Genomic DNA, 14,096 nt, shown 5'->3' on the forward strand with positions numbered 1-14,096 from the left:
CCTCCAATGTCATCACCCTCAGCACGGGCTCCCCTCAGGGCTGCGTCCTGAGCCCCCTGCTGTTCACCCTGATGACACACGACTGTGCCCCCAGGTTCACCACCAATCACATCGTGAAGTTTGCAGACGACACAACGGTGGTGGGCCTGATCAGAGACGACAACGACCGGGACTACAGAGAGGAGGTGGAGCAGCTGGTGGGCTGGTGCAGAGACAACAGCCTGATCCTGAACGTGGAGAAGACGAAGGAGCTCATCATCGACTTCAGGAAAAACCGGCCTCACCATGCTCCACTGCTCATCAACAGCTCAGCTGTGGAGGTGGTCAGCAGCACCAAGTTCCTGGGGGTGCACATCACGGACAACCTCAGCTGGACTATGAACACCATGTCACTGGTGAAGAGGGCACAGAAGCGACTGTACTTTCTGCGGAGGATGAAGAGAGCCCGCCTGCCCCCGCCCATTCTCACGACCTTTTACAGAAGCACCATAGAGAGTATTCTGACCAGCTGTCTCTCTGTGTGGTGTGGAGGCTGCAGTGCCTCCGACTGGAAGAACGTGAGGAGAGTGGTGAGGACAGCAGAAGGGATCATCGGGGCTCCTCTTCCCTCCATTAAAGACATTTCATCGCAGCGCTGTGTGTCTCGAGCCCGTAACATCATCAGGGACCCCTCACACCCCCACCATAGACTATTCTCCCTGCTGCCCTCTGGAAAGAGGTTCCGCAGCATCCGTTGCAGGTCCACCAGGTTCTGCAAAAGCTTTTTCCCTGCTGCCATCAGACTGTTGAACTGCTGAAGTATAAAAACGGACTGTGTACCACACTCGACCCGCTGATTTGCACATTTGTATGTATCCTTCAATATCGGTGCTGCACTTTTTCCGGAAACGTACTGCAAAACTGTTTACAATGCAACTGTCTATTGTTAAATCACTGCTGCACCTTACTGCATATTTGTTTACATTGCTTACATTGTCTTTACATTTCAATCTGCCTACTGCTCACTGCTGCACTTTATCCGAAAGTTAATTGAAAGTTATCCTGTATTTGACTGTGATTTACCACTGCATTTTTCTTATCCTGTACTGTAAATTCACTGCAAGGTATCCTGTAGAGTTACTGCAATCTTTCTGAGCTGTATGAAAAAACGAAATTTCGTTCTGTATGCACTCTGTGCTACAAAATGACAATAAAGAAAGTCTAAGTCTAAGTCTAAGTCTCTAAACCTGAGGAAGAACCAAACGGTAAAATTAGTGTCAGAATCTTGTTTAATTTAAAAACTTTCTGGAAATCTAATTTATAGAGAAACTCCATGCAAACTCCATGCTGCAAAAATCCTAGGCTTAATTTTAACCATCTTGTTGCAAGGCAACAGTACTAACAATTGTACCACTTTGCTAGCCTGGCCAGCCAGACCAACTTGCACTATGTGTATTCAATACACAGCTTGTCGGTCTGGACAGGCTTAGTCTCTCTAAGACCTGGAAGTTTGGGACTTCCAGGTCTAATTTTCTATTCATATATTTTGCTTCCATTCATATATTTTTTGTCCCAAAAATCGTTGAGGCTACGGCAGATTTCTTCACTTAAATAACACCACTTTACTTCAGCTGAAAATATACATATAGCCTATATGATTAATATAAAGTGTGGTTGGCACAAATCAAACACCTACAAGACAATCTGTGTCAAATCATCTTTAGAAGGATGGGTGAACAATCTGGCAAAAAGATGAACATATCAGTTATTTCAATAACTAAACCATCCAAATAATTAATTGCATATGTTGAATATAGACAATTAATGCTTTAGTTCAGTGTGGTTAAACATAAGAAAAACTTATAACTTAATTTGTGCCAAAATTTTGTTCATGGGTCTTCTGATGTGTTCATGTGTCTATGTAAGGTGTGTATGTATCGTGCTTATGTAATGGAAGCTGTATATGTAGCGGGTTAAAGTGTGTATGTCAGATGCATATGTTGTGACCATTTGCTGTGAGCGTATGTATTGTGTCTACATGAGGGATCATGTGCATGGCATTACTTCTTCACTTTATGTTGTTTGACCATGATGTTGAACCTGTCATCACGTGATCTCGTTTTGCTGTCCTTTTCCCCGTCATCTCCCTGTGCTGTTACAACCTGTCGTTTTCCACATCACCCTGTGCTGTTATAACCTGTCATTTTCCCCTGTCTTCTCCTCAGTTGTTACAACCTGTCGTTTCCCCATCATCACCCTGAGCTGTTACAACGTGTCATTTTTCCCTGTCTTCTCCTCTGTTGTTACAACCTGTCGTTCTCCCCGTTATCGGGCCGTGTTGTCACGTGATGTTGTCATGCACTGCTTTTACACTGTTGGGTGAGTTCCTGCTGCCGTCAACCTGTGTGGTTACCTTTATTTTATTCATCTTTATTTTTTATCTTTAATGTCACAACAGTAATAACGCCCTCATTGTTCCCAATTAGCTCCAACAAACACCTTGGTTCTTCACTTACTGATCGACGCGGTCATGATAAAACTACGTACACGCTACTTCCGGTTCAACTGAGATTTCAAAATAAGTGTCCTTGACATAAAACGTCTCCTTTTGCAGCAAAGTTGAGCTTCAATGCTATTAAAATGAGCTCCACCAAATTTGTAATTTCTAAATTACTCAAAATTACTTAAAAGGGGAACACCGGTCAACAAGGAAAAATCAGGGGATCATTAGCTATAACTAAAACTAATACATTTGTGGTTATTTAATGAATTTAGCGTTAATCAATAAGAAAATAAAAGCATAAATTGTCATCTGGATCACTGTGTACGGGGGCGGCCATTATTGACCATATTTGGGCAATAATGGCCGCCTGACATCACATCCTGTGACGTAGAATCGCGGAGATCCGACGACAGTTCTCTGCGCTTTACAAGCAAACTCAATAGGAGCTATTGTACACAGCTGCGAACAGAAACAATTATTTTGGATTTCGAGAGGACATCACCATTGAAATTTGCGAGAGCTATTGTTGAAGCAACAATGCTCACGTGCATGGCAGTTTGATGTTCCAATACATCGGGTGAAAGTGGAAAAAACATTAGTTTTTTCACCTTTCCGATTCATGACCACCAAGGGCTGTTTTGTTGGATTACCTACTTAAAGAGAGGATTTGCCATCCTGCTTCTGGCCATAGACAAAACACGTCATCTGTAGCCAACATTTCGAAGAAGAATGTCTTCAAGATGACATGAGAGCGAGACTTTTTGGTAGGTTTTTCTTTTTTATGATGTAGAATTTGCTGAACATTTGTTTACCGACCAGAGTGGCGGAGGGATACAACACACTTAGAAACATTGCTCACTGTTGCATAGCTCACTTATTCTATACAACTTTGGTCTTATTTTTTCTAAAGTTGCTTGTAAATTTCATGAGTTGCGGGTTGCAGTTTTTTTGGGGTTATTTGTGAAAGTGAAGTCGATTGTTTGGGCTCTTAACTAAGTGACGCCGAAATATCCCTTCGCCTCATAACGCACTGCAGCTCATCCTGACAGGAGCAGAGAGTAAACTCAGAAAGAGCCGCTTTGCCCGTATTATCTGCAGTTTACGGCTGCAATAACTGATAACTGCTGAAAGTAGATTAGGCGGTGCAGATCACCATTTTGAGCAGAGATTGGTTCTAAAGATGAGTTTTATACTCATAACATTGCAGAATCCCAACCCATAAACCGTACTTTAATGCTTATTGACTGGAGGCTGACTTGCTGTTTGCGGTAAAGCGTATTGTGTCACTTCCTGTTGTTGCTGTGTGAACGACGGTTTTTTGCTCCAGGCTCTCTCGCTTTTTATCTTTAAACCTCTTTGCTGTAACATCTGTTTCCAAACATAAGCACTTTTAAAACATTTTCTGTGGCTGCTCAACACGTTTGGGAACTCCTCGTATTTCACACGGTTTGTTCTTTGGCGTGATAACAGGGCGCTAGCCTAGCTTTAGCCTAGCGTTAGCCAAGCCCTAGCCAAGCCTTAGCCAAGCCTTAGCCTCATAATGGCTTCTCCATCTCTGACTAAAGCTGTGTCTCAATTCGGCGGCTGCGTCCTTCGAAGGACGCATTTTAAGGCCGGTGACGTCACAGCGATGCGCGGAGGCTGTCCTATTTGGCCAAAATTTTGAGGATGCTTAAAATGCAGCCTTCAAATGCGTCCTCCTTTTCCCCGAATTCTGAGGATGCACCGCTACCATCCTTAGTGGCCTCGCCTGCCATAAGATTTCCCGAGGTGCTTTGCTCGCTTTTTTTTTTTAGTAGTTGAAGAAAAAAAAAAAAAAAGAAGGCGGATTTTCATCAAGACTGGAAAGCAGCAGCAGCGCTGGCAGTAGTGCGTAGTACAGCTTTAAATGTAAGTAGTTTGTTTTTATTTTATTTTTTAACTGAACATTATTAAAATACATGACGGTAACGGAGCCACCGGAATTTGTAGGACCAGCTAAAGCTAAAGCTTAGAGCTAATCTGTTGATACGAGACGTTCAACAACATTAAAAGCCTTCATAAAAATGTCACAATTTTTGATTTTAACCTACATCTTATTGTAACTGCAGTGATAACTGTGTCCCTCACAAATTCGATCAATTTATTCTCATGCAGTTTATTACAAATGATTAGAACTGCCAAAACTTAATGTAGCTGAAGAAATAACATCAGTCCAGCTGTACTGGGCTGTTAATACTGCAAACGTTTTGTTTGAATACTCAATAACGTATAGTTATTTACAGTACAGTATAATAAGGTTTAAAGTATAATTCACTTGAAGAACAATACTGGCGTAATTATACAGAACAGTCATTTTGCCTGTTGACATAACAGAAATATGCTTTACATGTCATTTTGTTCTAGGGAGCAGGGAGCATACAGAGGAGTTGATAAAACTCCGTGGGCAAAATAACCACCTCTTTACTGGGGCCAAGAACACTGCCGCAGTCGGATGGAGGTAAGAGTTGAGACATAATTCCATATACATGTTGCATTTGTATGTAAAATTCACACAAGTTCAAAGAAGTCCTGTTCAAACACCAACGTACAAATATAATCTTTTGATCACATCAAATGATGCCCAGATGTCACTTTTTTTTAATCTTATAGTTGTGATAGTAGTGACCCTTGTGTGTTTATCTCTTCTCATTTCTCTTGTTTAGAACAATCCTGCAAAAAACGGGCCTGGAGGGTGAAGTTGAGTCACAACAGGCCAAAAAAAAGTGGGACAACTTGAAAAAAAAAAATACAAAGGACGTTCAGGTTTGGCTAATGTTAATACACACACATATTTTATATATATATATATATATATATATATATATATATATATATATATATATATATATATATATACGAAACACTCCTTTTTTCTAGCTTTAAAGAAACACTACAGAAAATTGCATCTGTTGACACAAATTGTTTTCCTCTACTTTAGGAATGCAAAGATCCAGGGACAGGGCAGGGGGTCAGTGGGAAGCTTACTGCTGCCACCTGGCCATGGTTTGTCCTCATGTTCTGTGTTGCTGTTATTGTTAAATTAAATTAATAAATTGTTTATAAAAGTTATTGTTGTTTGTGTGTTCTTAAAGTCTTTTAACCTTTTACATTATCTGTTTCATCACTTCTTTACAATTTAAGTAAACTTAGAACACCTTCTCAGTGACAACATCAATTTATTTTTAGAGAAACAAGTATTTACAATAAACTATCAAAAACATTTTAACTATTTACAGAAGATATAAAATTAACTACTACAGCTATTTACAGAAGATATAAAATTAACTCATACATACATATATATACATACATATATATATATATATATATATATATATATATATATATATATATATATATATATATATATATATATATACAATTTTGACTGAGCAGGAGTCCCTGGTGTTGCTGCTGGACTGGATGGGATGCCACACAGATGACCTTGGAGTCTTCTGACTGCGAGTGGGACATCATCTGGGGGTTGGGGGATGCCTCTCTCCACTGTTCACCACATCGTCCATCAGGGTTTGCAGGGCTGACCCAACTGACCGCTGCCATGTTCCCAAAAAATGTTTAAGAAGACGCAGAAAATGACTTTACTACAACATTTTTCATAACCCTTACATGAGAAAAGCTAAAAAGTGATTATACTTGCCATCTAAATGTAATCGTGGTCGGGTAGACCCTCCTCCAGGGCAGACACCTCGGCAGACAGCTGGTCCCGCCAGGGAGCACCGCTGACTGCCTCCAACACGTTCTCCCCCTCCTCATCCTCTGGCATGTCGTCCTGCACTTCATCGTCTGGGGCCATGATGTCACCGGCTCCCAGGCAGATGTTGTGCATTTAAGTTGATGCAGCGGTACGTCAGCCTTGTCTGGATAGAGACATGAAGATTAAGAACAACAGGATTAGATGATAGCAATTTCATTTTAGCTGATATAATTCTAGTGAATGTTAACCCCTTAACGCCTGGTGTTGCTAATTTGTGACCAAACAATTCTGGCCTTTACTTATTTTACTTCATCTAGATCCACTATATAACTTTTTTTTTTACGTTATATATTTAGATTTATTTTTCCTGTATTATTTTTTCGTTATATAATTACAAATAAAATCAGGCAGTAAGGGGATAACAATTTAGACAAATAATGATTTATTTCTCAATATTAGTTTGGCTTCTCACCACATTAGTGATACTGAAAGTAGTGATTTAATTCAGTTATTTACAGGGTTTGTACACATTTAACTATTCAATTCAAATTACTAAAGTTACAAACATAAGCTTATATCAAATCTACAAATAAATATAGCATTTTATATTTAAACATATTCGTCAATCTGCTGACAAGCGTTTGTTTAATAACTGGTATATGATCATTAGCAGGCCCCTGTGGGTGAAAATAATAGCAGGTAAATGTTACCTCTCCACTGCGCTCTCCCAGCCTGAGAAAAATTCGTCGCCGGTTTTGCTGTCGCCGAAGCCGTGTAAACCGACTCTCCTCCTCCAATAACAAGTAAATAAAAAAAATAATTCAATATCCATTTTTTTGCGTCGTTTATCAGCGCTGGTGCTGGTTTTCCCCGGGCTTGGGGTAGACGTGATGACGTCGTGTCGCAACCAGGAAGTGCTTCAAAGGCTAGACCGTCCCATTTACCAACGGCTGAGGATCCTCCGGAGCATCCTCCGATGGCTGGGTCCTCCTAAGGCTGTGTAGGCTGGGTCCTTCGAAGGACGCAGCCGCCGAATTGAGACACAGCATAAGTCTCCTATCTGCTGCTCTTTGTGTCAGATGTTCAGTTATTCCTCTGCCTCCTTTAGTGATAATGGTACATGTAATTAATGTAGTGTTTTTGTAGCTTTGGAGGCGAGGGTGTCAGAATTGGAGACCTGGCTCCGTGCTGTTGAAAAACCAGCTCATAGCCGCTCCTTTGCTAGCACGGAGCCGCAAAGAGTAACTTCACGTAGCGAACCAAAAGCAGTAGCACCCGAACAGCCTGGTAACCAGGCTGGCTGGGTGACGGTTCGTAGGAAGCATAGCTCTCGATCCCAGCCCCCAGATCACCACCAGTCCGTCTGCGTTTCTAATAGATTTTCACCACTCAGCGACGCACATGCTGAGGAGCCAACCTTAATTATTGGCAGCTCGATAGTGAGAAATGTGGCACTAAAGAAACCAGGGACCATAGTTGAATGCCTACCAGGGGCCAGAACGGGCGACATAGAATCCTACCTAAAACTACTGGCTAAGGATAAGCGTAAATACCGCAAAATTGTTATTCACGCTGGCGGTAATGACCGGTCACGCCGATCAGAGGTCACCAAAGTTGGTGTTGCTTCGGTGTGTGAGTTTGCTAAAACAATGTCGGACTCTGTAATTTTCTCTGGTCCCCTACCTGATCTGACCAGTGATGACATGTTTTGCCGCATGTCGTCATTCAACCGCTGGTTGTCTAGGTGGTGTCCAGAAAACGACGTAGGCTACATTGATAAATGGCGAACTTTCTGGGGAAAACCTGGTCTGATCAGGAGAAACGCCATTCATCCCACTTTGGATGGTGCAGCTCTTCTTTCTAGGAATCTGGCCGGATTTATTAGTTCTTCTAAATGCTGACAACCCAGGGTCCAGACCAGGAAGCAGAGCCGTAGTTTAACACACCTCTCTGCAGCTTCTGTACTGTTACCCACGGCCAAAACTTAACAGATCAAAAACTGATCTAAAAGGAACAAATCATAAAAATCTAATAAAAATCCGTATGGATCACCTTGAACCAAAAAATAAAAGAATTAAATGTGGTCTATTAAATATAAGGTATCTCCCTCCAAAGACTTTGTTAGTTAATGAATTGATTTCTGATAATCAGATTGATTTGTTTTGTCTCACAGAAACCTGGCTACAAGAGGACTACATTAGTATAAATGAGTCAACTCCCTCCAGTTATTCAAATTTCCACATTCCCAGATCTGTGGGAAGAGAAGGAGAAGTGGCAACTATCTTTCAGTCTGATTTATTAATTAGTCCCAGGCCAATTAATAAATACAGTTCTTTTGAACATTTAACCCTCAGTTTCCCTCATCCAAACTGCAAAGCAATAAAACCTCTTCTGTTTGTTGTTTTGTATCGTCCACCAGGCCCTTACACTCAGTTTTTGGATCAGTTGTCAGATTTCTTATCTGATTTGGTGTTAAATACTGACAAGGTTATTATAGTGGGTGATTTTAACATCCATGTTGACACTGAATGTGATAACCTTAGTGTAGCCTTTAAAACTATCCTAGATTCAATTGGTTTTGCTCAAAATGTGCATAAACCGACGCACTCTCGGCTCCATACTTTAGACCTTGTGCTGACATATGGCATTGATTGTGAAGAATTAACAGTATTCTCTCACAACCCTGTCCTTTCTGTTCATGTTTTAATAACATTTAATCTAACTGCGTTCTCCACCCCAAAAGAGGGTTCCATTATAGTAGATCTTTATCGGATAATGCTGTATCAAAACTTAAAGAGTCTGTCCCCTTTTTAATATCCTCAGTATTGCAGAAATGCCCTGTAGATGGCAGCAATGCTGTTTTTTTCCCCATTCACAAATCGATACCTTTGCTAACAGTGTGACTTCCTCATTGCGTTCTGCATTAGACAATGTAGCTCCTTTGAAAAAGAAGGTGATTATTCACAGGAAGCTGGATTCCTGGTTTAATTCAGAGCTGTGTTCCTTGAAGCACAATGTTAAAAAAAATTGGAGAGAAAATGGCGCTCTACACACCAAGAGGAATCCTACTTAATCTGGAGGGACAGTCTATTGTTGTATAAGACCCTTCGCAGAGTTAGAGCAGCATATTTTTCATCATTAATTGAAGAGAATAAAAATAATCCTAGATTTCTCTTTAGTACAGTTCACTGCATGAAAAGTGTGATTTTCGTCACTATGCGGCACTGTAGATTGTCGTGGAAGTTCAGGTTAACGGCTGTTCACGGTAATTTGCAGGCAACACCAAAAACTGACGTGAATTGTCAGAAATTGACGTGGGCCTTGCTTGGCGTGGTCCCCCCATGACCCCCCCTCCTCCTAATTCTAGGGGAGGCTTTAACATGTAAATGAAAATGCTGTGAGCTAAACAAATGCAAATCAGGGTTGCAGGGGGAGTTTACCCATGTCTCGCATTCAACTCCCCTTCAACGCGATCTACAACTTTTAGCCAGTTCGCAGACTGACGAGAAGAAACTGCTGATTGCTATCAGTGGACTGTCTCATATGAGTCAGTCGGTACTGAAGCAATGCCAAGAGCTTGGAAATGTTCAAGTCAGAAGTTTTGGTTGGGTCATTCAGGTTAAAGTAAATGAAATGGGGTTTAATGAACTAAAAATAAGTCCCACTTTAATGGAGAGGTATAGTGAGGATTTAACTATATATACAGATGCATCTAAACTAACTGATAAAAGAATGGGTGTTGCTTATGTCATTCCAAAATTAAACATTAAAGTTGGAAAAAGAATGAGTGATGATTTAGCAGTTTACACAGCGGAATTGATTGCTGTGTGGCTAGCTTTACTTTGGGTGGAGGACAATAGGCCAAGGAAGGCAGTAATTGATTCAGATTCCAGCTCAGCTTTAATCAGTATTAAAACATTTCAGTCAAAATCAAGGCAAGACATTGTGTATGATATACTGCAAGCTGCAAATAATCTAATAAAGTCAGGAATTAATATAACTCTGGTATTGTACCAGCTCATATAGGAGTAATATGAAATGAGTTAGCAGATAAAAGTGCTAAGCAAGCAGCTAGACATTCTAATATAGATGTTGAAGTGCACTACAGCAAAGCAGAAATTAAAAGTATGGTCAAAAACATAGTTAAGGGTAAATGGCAAACATTATGGGACGGTGGGCAGACTGGAAGACAGTTCTATAACATTCAGAATAAAGTGGGAAAGAGCAGAAATACAAACAGAAGCAAGGAGGAGGAGGATGTATTTTCTAGAATGAGGTATGGACACACACGTCTAAATAAAACTTTGTTAATAATGAAGAAGCATGCTGATGGCAACTGAATTCTGTGGTAGTCCAGAGACTATAGAGCATGTTATTGTACACTGTAATAAATATCAGGAAGAAAGACAAAGACTAGTCTTACAATTACAAGGAGAACAGATGAGGCTAAACTTAGAAGAAATTCTGCAAAAAACCACAGGGGAAATGAGTGTAAACTACGTAATTGGCTTCCTGAGGAATACAGGACTAATAAAAATAATTTAGTATGATCTTTTTGTTTGTTTTGTTTTGATTGGTTTGTTTCGTTATGTTTGTTTGTGTGTTTGTTTTATTTGTTTGCAACCTATTAGGGAAGGTTAGACTCCAGTACCACACTCCAGTCCAGTTGGTGGCGGTAATGCACCATTAAAGTTAGTTGCCAACCGCCATAAAAACCGAAAGAAGAAGAAGAAGAAGAAGAAGAAGAAGAAGATTTTTTAGATTTTAACAAAACGTTTATTGATACAATAACTTAAAACACTTTTAACAACATGATCAAAACCTTAGAAAGAAATAGTTACATCAGGTGCTTGCTGTATTTAAGTTCATTTTGACTACAAACTGTGCATAAAATTCCCTTAAAACCCCACAGTTGTACAAAATCATTCAAGTTGCCAGTGGCTCTGTGGAAGTGAAACTCCAGTCTTATCCTGGCCTTTACGTTGCACTTCCACAGAGCCACAGCATCAAGATGGGGTCCAGCCTGCAACTTGTCTCTTCGAGATATGTAGATTGCCATCTTGGCTTCTGCAATTAAAAAGTTTAGAATTTGAGATTTTGTCTTAGTGGCTCTGCTGTAATGCACACTGTTAATAAAAACAATATTGGTAAAAACCATGCCAAAAAGGCTAAAAATTCTCATCAAAAGACTAAAAAAACCTGTCAATCTCACACATTCCATAAAAACATGAAAAACACTCTCAGGCGAGTTGCAGAAGGGACAGGTGTTTAAAACTCCTGGACTGATAACCGACAAAAAAGAGTTCGTTGCAATAGCACCGTGGAGGATTCTCCACTGAAGGTCACCAGTCCGCTTCCTCACTGGGGGCTTATAAAGAGTCCTCCACTGGGGCCTCTGTCCTCCGAGTTTGTCTCCCCAAATGGTAACAGGTCTGTCTCTCAAGGTCCGTTTATTTATTACCTTCACGTTCATTTTGTACAGCACCTTCGAGCTTGTGCTGCACAACATCATCTTGGGGGCTGTGCTACATAGTAGAGGACCACTGTCCTCTGCGAAGACAGGTTCCATGTAGACATCTGGGAACGGGTCGGTCGGGTCGGGCTCACGTTGTCCTATAGAATGCAGCTGCAGGAGTTGTCTTTCCCCAGCTGTCAATCTCTCCTTCACCCGATCGAGGAAGCGCCGTGTCAGCCTGGCGGACCGGACCCCCAGTAGCGAACCCACTGCCATGATGTTGTTGAAGTCTGGTTCGGCTGCTTCCACCAGCTTTCTCACGGTCACCGTGCCGGACCTGCACAATGCCTCCGACAGACCTGGCAAAGTACCGTCACAGACGTCCATTCTCGCTCCGCACACCAGAGGTTCCTCTAAAAGCCAATGCAGAGAATTATGCGTTTTGGATCTATGTAACTTAAAAAGAGCACATGACTTAAAAACGCTCTGATAAAAACGAGGCAACCCTTTTAACTTTAAAAAGCTAAAATTGGTTAAGAACAGAGCAGCATCTAGCCCCAACCCGCTCACGCGTCTTAAAATGCAGCTGGCTACGTCCCTCCACACAATGTCAGAAGGGCTTGCCAGATACTTCTGGAGGAACTGCATGCGGAAAACAGCTGTTCTGCTGGCCAGGTGGACAAGGCCCTGTCCCCCCTCCTCTCTTGATAAAAACAAGACAGATTGTGGCACCCAATGTAGACCCTTCCAAAAAAACTCCACCATCTCAGACTGTATTTTCATGAGCAAGTCCGGCGGTGGGTCTAAAACATGAAGTTTGTGCCACAACTGCGATGCAACAAGATTGTTTAAAATCAACACCCTGCCTCTGTAAGATAGCTGGGAGTGAATCCATCTCCACTTAGCCAGTTTGTTCTTAATTTGCTGCTCGACATTTTCCCAGTTCTTTTGTACCATAGATTGATTCCCTAAAAAGACACCAAGATATTTAAAACCATCCCTCCTCCATGGAAGATTTTGAGGTAGAACTGGGGGCTGTCCAAGCCATTCACCTGTGGCGAAGGCTTCGCTCTTTCTCCAGTTTACCCTCGCGGCAGACAGGACACAAAACTTTTCGGTGACATTATGCAGCAAGTCAGCATCTTTTTGGTCTTTTATTAAAACAACGACATCGTCGGCATAGGCGGATAAAACCAAATTACTGCTAAAACCAGGTAAAACCAGGCCACAAACACTCAAGCGTATTTTCTGGAGGAGGGGTTCCAGGGAGAGTGCGTAGAGCATCCCTGAGAGCGCACAGCCCTGCCGAACGCCTCTACACACCTTAAAAGGAGCACACAGGCTACCGTTGATCTTCAGCACACTCTCAATGTTACTGTACAGCACCTGGATCTTGGCTATAAAACCAGCGCCGAACCCAAACTCTCTCATGGTTTTCCATAGAAAGCTGTGTTCGACGCGGTCAAAAGCCTTTTCTTGGTCAAGTGAGACCAAGGCTGTTTTCAAACCCAATGAACTGGAGACTTCCAAAACATCCCGAATTAGGTAGATGTTATCTACCATGGACCTGCCGGGGACGCAGTAAGTCTGGTCCCGGTGGATGACCTGTTCCATTGCTCCTCTCATCCTGTTTGCCAGGGCCTTGGATAGGATTTTATAATCCGTACACAGAAGAGACACGGGGCGCCAGTTCTTTATGTCCTGCAAATTGCCTTTTTTTGGCAGGAGGGTGATAACCGCCCTGCGGCACGACAGCGGGAGCAAACCAGTAGTCAGGCTTTCGTTGAGAACATCTAGCAGGTCCCCTGCTAAGATGTCCCAGTATGCCTTGTAAAACTCGACGGTGAGCCCGTCGATGCCTGGAGCCTTCTGGCCCTGCATGCTCTGGAGGGCCGCGTGGAGCTCTTGCACCCCCAAGGGGCGCTCTAGCTGGGCGATGGTCCCCTCAGCAACTTGGGGCAGTCCACTACAGAACTCCCCGAACAGTTCACCATTCTCTTTATACTCGCTACGGAATAGCGAAGAGTAGAACTCCACTGCCCTCCTCCTGATCTGCCCCGGTTCACTTAACTGCTGCCCCGTGTCTGACAGTAGAGAGTGGATCAGCTTCCTCTGACCACACTTTCTCTCCAAGTTAAAGAAAAAGCTGGAAGGTGCATCCATGTCCGTGATGTTCTGCATCCGGGACCTGACCAATGCGCCTTGAACTTTAGTCTCCAGCAGGTTTGCTAAAACTAGCTTTTTAGATTTGAGAGCTTCAATGTACTCTCGATTTCCTGTGGATACACTCAAGTGTTCTAACTCCACTATATTTATCTCCAGATCCTTAATAGATCTGGTGATGTCACGAGTAACATTGAGAGTGTGCTGCTGACACAGCAGTTTGATTTGAACTTTACCGTGGTCCCACCACTGTTGCAAAC

The 14,096-nt window shown here is 42.1% G+C and overlaps 2 long non-coding RNA genes across 3 annotated transcripts; one reads left to right on the forward strand and one right to left on the reverse strand.

Moving 5' to 3' along the window:
* The first annotated feature begins 4,332 nt into the window (after positions 1 to 4,332).
* LOC118562665 lies at positions 4,333 to 5,238 on the forward strand. 2 transcript variants are annotated; one of them, XR_004930746.1, is made up of 3 exons: positions 4,333 to 4,372; positions 4,868 to 4,961; positions 5,167 to 5,238. It is a non-coding gene; the product is annotated as an uncharacterized LOC118562665 (long non-coding RNA). The 2 variants fall into 2 exon arrangements; XR_004930737.1 differs by lacking the exon at positions 4,333 to 4,372 and having other exon boundaries at positions 4,782 to 4,961.
* A 1,021-nt stretch (positions 5,239 to 6,259) lies between these two features.
* On the reverse strand, positions 6,260 to 7,056 carry LOC118562689. Its single transcript, XR_004930763.1, has 2 exons — positions 6,929 to 7,056; positions 6,260 to 6,381 (listed from the first exon to the last, which is right to left on the reverse strand). It is a non-coding gene; the product is annotated as an uncharacterized LOC118562689 (long non-coding RNA).
* Positions 7,057 to 14,096: the final 7,040 nt, after the last annotated feature.

The sequence above is a fragment of the Fundulus heteroclitus genome, chromosome 1 (assembly GCF_011125445.2).
Source record: "Fundulus heteroclitus isolate FHET01 chromosome 1, MU-UCD_Fhet_4.1, whole genome shotgun sequence".
Taxonomy (NCBI): domain Eukaryota; kingdom Metazoa; phylum Chordata; class Actinopteri; order Cyprinodontiformes; family Fundulidae; genus Fundulus; species Fundulus heteroclitus.